Genomic DNA, 5658 nt, shown 5'->3' with positions numbered 1-5658 from the left:
GATCAAGTTCCCATTACAAATGTGCATTTAATGATAACAGCACGAAGGTTGGTCATCATTTTCAAGACCATCTCAGAAATAATTTCAGATAGAGGCATATGTGCAGTTGACAAAAAATGCCGTACCATTTTCAATGTTTCCTCTTATACAGTCAGCATAGCCAATCATTACAAACCAATAATTTCACAATTAATGACTTACAGGTACAGGAAAAGAGAAGAAATAGTTAATTTAAATTGAAATTAAACATGTCCAAAATATAAATGTACCCTCCACCCAAACTGGCAGGTGGCAGAGAGCTTTTCGGATATGGAGCTCCATGACAACAGATAGTATGGTCTGGTTTCATTTGATCAATACTGAACTGAAAATGCACATAGTATTTGGCAAAAGAACACCAGGACAATAATTTATAAGTTTTGGATATTTGTAACAAGAAAATCAGACTCATTAGACTCAAGGGCAAGTGTTGCAGATACTCCAGATTTGTCTTACGCAAGGGAGCAGTCATTAGGGACCGTTCATAATTTATGGCTAGGGGGTGATGATGATTTTAAGGGGGGTCACCCATTTGTTCCTGGGGAGCTAGGGGGTTCAGCAATTTTGTACATAAAAATATTAAAAAATCATGCTTAGAACCCTATGGGAAGGGGGTCATTGATTTTGTACATGATATGGAAGGGGGGTCACTTACTTTGTACGTAAAGTGTGTGTGTGTGTGTTTGGGGGGGGGCATTCACATTGTACATACTTCTGCATACGCCCTTCTACTGTTGAATATTTTTTTTTAAAACCAATAAATTATCGTAATTCAGTGACAATGTTGTCAAATTCGATTTTAAAAATATAAGATAAAATATACTGAACATCATTGAAAACGCACCACCTGTAAATTTTGAAATATGGTAATAGGATTGTTTTGAGAGTGAAAATGAACGTTGGAAATGTTGTTAATAACACAAAAGACAATAAATAATGCTGTACAGTAAAGAACGGATTGCCCGAACACATCACGGAACACATCACATGACAACAACAAAATACATGCACAACACACACGAAAAGCACAAATTGCATGCGTAAAACATGCTGATTAGGGGTATAAATGACCGTCGGCAAAAAACCGTTCTCAGTTTAGCTGTACCTCCGCAAGTAAAGTATATTTTGCAATGCCAAGATTGTCAAAGGAACGAGAACGGGCGTTGGGCATGTTGCAGGTTGGCACACCAAGCAGGATTATTGCCAGACGATTTGGTTGCCATCATTCCACCATCATAAGACTTGCCAACAGGTACCAACAAACAGGAACCACCAGGAACCCCCAATCTCCTGACCAGGCACGTGTTACCACCCCTCGCCAAGATCGAGACTTTGTTCTGCGCCATATTCGGGATCGTACGTTGCCGGCTGCCAGAACCGCCAACGCTGTCCAATGCCGACGTGGTTAGATCAGTGCTTCCACTGTCCGACGCCGTCTCCGTGCGGCAGGATTACGGTGTCGACGCCCTTATTATGTTGGACCCATCCTGACTTACAGACATCGCCGTGAACGCCGACGATGGGCTGAACAGCATCGTTTGTGGTTGTTACGACGTTGGCATGGTGTTGTGGTCTCCGACCAGTCACGTTTTCACTTGCGAAATGCTGACGGGCGTCTACGGGTATGGCGTCGACGGGGAGAACGTTACCATCAGGACTGTGTTGTGCAAACAGATTGGTGGGGTGGAGGCAGCATTATGGTGTGGGGAAGAATCTGTTATCATCACAAAACCGCTCTGGTAGTTTGTCGTGGCAGAGTGAATGCCCTTTACTACCGTGACACCATTCTTCAGAACAACGTCGTTCCCTTTTTTTAACCAACATCAAGATCTGCACACATTCCAGCAGGACAATGCTCTAGCGCACACTGCATGTGTTGCAACACAGTTTCTCGCAAACAACAACATTCCTCTACTTCCATGGCCTGCATTGTCACCAGATTTGTCTCCCATTCAACACTTGTGGGATTACATCGGCCAACGCCTCTCACGTCGCCCACAGATCAACAACCTTGGGGAACTTGAGAATGCCTTGCAACAAGAGTGGAATGCATTGCCTCAAAACATTATTCAGAGACTTATCAGTTCAATGAGGAGACGTTGCACAGCTTGTGTTGCTGCTAACGGTGGTCATACACGTTACTGACTTTCCAATTTGTCTCCATCTTTCTTTCATGGTCAGCTGAATTAAAACTTCACTGTTTTGCTGGATTGGTTCTTGTTTCTTTTCTTTACCAATCATTGGACTACAAAAGAATGTAAAATTTTCACCGATTGCTCATTTATGCTCTTGGAAATCCAAACTAATACAGGTGGTGCGTTTTCAATGATGTTCAGTATATATACGTTTCCTTTATATACCAGTTAGGTTGTGAGGTTTTGGTTTCCATAAAGTTGATGATAATGCACTAAGTTTATGTTCATAAAATATTTGATTAGAAATTGAAAACTCATGGTGAGACAGAAATTAGAACCGATCATCATGGTCCTTGGTGTTCATCAGTCTGCCAGGACATGGGCGACACTTTACTTCCCCGGTGGCCACGTGGTTGTTCGTAGGCCACAAGATTCCCCTTCACTGGACTAACAGCCATGTGGTTATTTTTTAAAGCACCAATGTTAAAACAGGACACTCCTGCATCATGCAAGCCAATAGCTTGCCATCATGTATTTTCATAACGTCAAAAAGGTTACTTTTTAGTACTGCCGTCTCTTAAATCATTTCAGGAAATCGTAGCGCACATACTGCAATTTTGAAATATAAACTCCACTTTGCTCGGGACCATCGCATCGTGGGAAAAAGGGACCCGTAGGAAAAGAGCAGTTTGAGACCTTCATAAAGGAAAGAACAACGCCGACTAACATTATGTGTCTTTTACGTATTATTTTAACTTTGATTGAAAAAAGGCCATAAAAAGGGGCAAAGAAGAGCTGGAAACAATGAAGAGTGACGTAGAATGTTTTTCAGAGTGTACATTAGGTGTCAGTCACGTGGCAAATTTAGATGACTCTGATCAGCATGAAAAGCAGGCACCATCCTTATCAGACCAAAGGGTGTTTTCGCACTGGTACAAATCGTGACCTGTTGGCATGTTACTGCAATATCAGAGGTGCGAACTGTTACCACATCAATTATTGACGGAACTGTCACTGTTTAAAACTTGAAACCTGGTACTGTCAAAACATTTGACGAATATGCTTTCACTTGGCCCTTGCAGTCATCAAGAAACCAAAACCGCCGTCATACTTCATGTTGCTCATGCTGCAAAACATGGCCATGAAAAGATCATGGTACGAACAGTAGCTGCAGATGTTGTAGACCTTGCAGTAACGCCCAAACATGCCATCCCAACAACGCATGCAGCTCTTGTACCGCATGTATAAAAATAATCAGCGTACCAGGCAGGACATATATGGGGTAAGTCACTTCATCCACATCCTGAACTCTGGATACAGCAGGAAAGTGGTAAATATGTTCCCTAATGGACGAATCTTCACCAAGCATCAACGTCTTGTCAGGTGGTGGTCTCTTGGGGCTGCAGAAAGGGGTGCAACAACATATACTAGTGCAAACAGTCCTCATTTAAATGCACTGGACTGTGTTGGTGTGAGGGCCAATGTTCATAAAACTGACTCTCCTTTATTTTCAAGACATTTAACCAGAATATGTGGGTAATTATTAATTTTGCTAAAATGTCATTGTAATGCATTGATGGCCTTTCCAAAGCTAAAACAGTAGCGAGAAAAGGCAAAGTAGTATTTACCTTCTGCAGACGCCCGTAAAGATGTGAGTTTGAATTGGTCTTGTGGAATCCATACTTGTAAGAGGCGACTAATGGGATCGGGTGGTCATCCGTCGCTGACATTCTTCAAGCACTCCACAGCAATGAACACGCTCTTACAGCACTTTTCTTTATGTTGAGTGTAACTTTCCACTAGGTTTGCCATGGGTATATGTGTGAAGACTCGTTTCTGTAACTCGAAGGTGTGTGGGGGCTGATGTCAAATTTTAGACCCATGAAGATTCGGGTTAAACAACAGGATCGGATGGTTATGCTCGCTGACTTGGTTGGCATATGTCATCGTATCCCAACTGCGTAGATCGATGCTCATGCTGTCGATCACTTGATTGTCTGGACCAGAGTCGATTATTTACAGACCTCCCCCAAAACAAGACATTCTGCGCATGCGCAAAATGATATTATTTTTGAGTACCTCTATATCTTAAAATGTTCACTATGCATCAGTCAATGAATATGCAAAGCTTTATGCTAAATACACAATTTATCTGTATAGCCGCTCGACTATTACTGGCGATTACAGACACGTTATGGTTCCCCACGTACATGAACACACGTCACATCCGGCGGCGTAATGCCGTGTTAAATGACATTGATAGACAGCGCTGGGACTTAAGGGTTTATAATGAGTTTGCTTGTTTGTTGTTTGACGCCGCACTCAGCAATATTCCAGCTATGGCGGCAGTCTGTAAATAATCGAGTCTGGACCAGACAATCAAGTAATCAACTGTTTATGATGAGAGGGGATACACCGAGTGTTTGCTGAATATAGACTCATGAAAACGAATAAGGGAACACATGAAAGTACAAGTGAATATAGCACACAGACAAGGGAGATAGCCCTTCAGTGCACTTGATACATATTGAAACAATTTTGTATTTGCCATGAATGAACTTCTAAAATAACTTGTTGAAATGGTTTGCCCTATAACAATATGTCCACGCGGCTGTTGGAGCCACGTGTTGTATCCATTCGCCATAAGTATCAATACAGTTCTTTTAAGAACCGACTTGAACGAGTGAGTGAGTTTAGGTTTACGCCGCACTCAGCAATAGTCCAGGTATATGGCGGTGGTCTGGAAATAATCGAGTCTGGACCAGACAGTCCAGTGATTAACAGCATGAGCATCGTAATTGGGAACCGATGACATGTGTCAACCAAGGCATCGAGCCTGACCACCCGATCCCGTTAGTCGCCTCTTACGACAAGCATGGGTTACTGAAGATACATTCTAACCCGGACCTTCACGGGTGACTTGAACGAGGACCAGGGTCCTGTCTTGAAGCGACCTTAGAGTCATTATGATAACAGCTTCCATACTTTAACATAGGCTAGCGGTAATCGTAGTGCTGAGATCACCTAGTGGAACGGGATCTAGATTCCTGGTTGCTCAAGTGGACTGTATTTCACTTACATCACGATGTCGCCTTGCTGGACCACGATCATAATCAGAGGGATTCGAAACGGTGCTTGAAACGGCTTTGGGGAATCAACATCGCCCACTTGCAGTTTTAGACACATTCATTCCATAACTAGAAGCAGATGTATTTTTGCCGGAATTTTAGAATCCTTTCAGTACAAGGAATCAAGATTTGTATGTACCTGAAGCGATATATACCTTCTATAGTCCCCTCCCTCCTCGCCGCCATTACACGCACGTGACAGTAGACCGGAAGCCAAGAAAACTGCCTCCTGTTTCCACTTCAGTCTATAGTTGAATTGTCTGGTCCAGATTTGATGATTGCTGTCATATTGCTGATTTCGGCCTCCAAAATTTACTCAACCCAAGTAAGACCTCATCGGTTTTATCAAGAGGACA

Source organism: Haliotis rubra, unplaced genomic scaffold (genome assembly GCF_003918875.1).
Source record: "Haliotis rubra isolate DU_JTF1 unplaced genomic scaffold, ASM391887v1 Scf503, whole genome shotgun sequence".
In the NCBI taxonomy this organism is placed as follows: Eukaryota; Metazoa; Mollusca; class Gastropoda; order Lepetellida; family Haliotidae; genus Haliotis; species Haliotis rubra.
This window is presented reverse-complemented; position numbering follows the sequence as displayed.